The following is a 267-nucleotide window of genomic DNA, read 5'->3' on the forward strand; positions in this document are numbered from 1 at the left end:
TTACCACTATTCAGAGCACTACTTTTCAATATCTCTATTATTACATGTAGAATACGATTACATCTCTCTATTATTACATGTAGAATACGATTTTCAGTGATTTAATGTACCTACCTTTTGGACTTGTTTATGAAGAAGAAAATTTTGGTCACATTCTTGGCTTGGGTCTTCTAGTAACAGCATGTTTTTGAAATGCTTTGGTCTAGAGTTTTCCATACTTCAAAATGTTTCTGACTCTGATTTTTTCTCCTCTCCTCTCCTCTCCTC

Source organism: Mus caroli, chromosome 18, assembly GCF_900094665.2.
Source record: "Mus caroli chromosome 18, CAROLI_EIJ_v1.1, whole genome shotgun sequence".
Taxonomy (NCBI): Eukaryota; Metazoa; Chordata; class Mammalia; order Rodentia; family Muridae; genus Mus; species Mus caroli.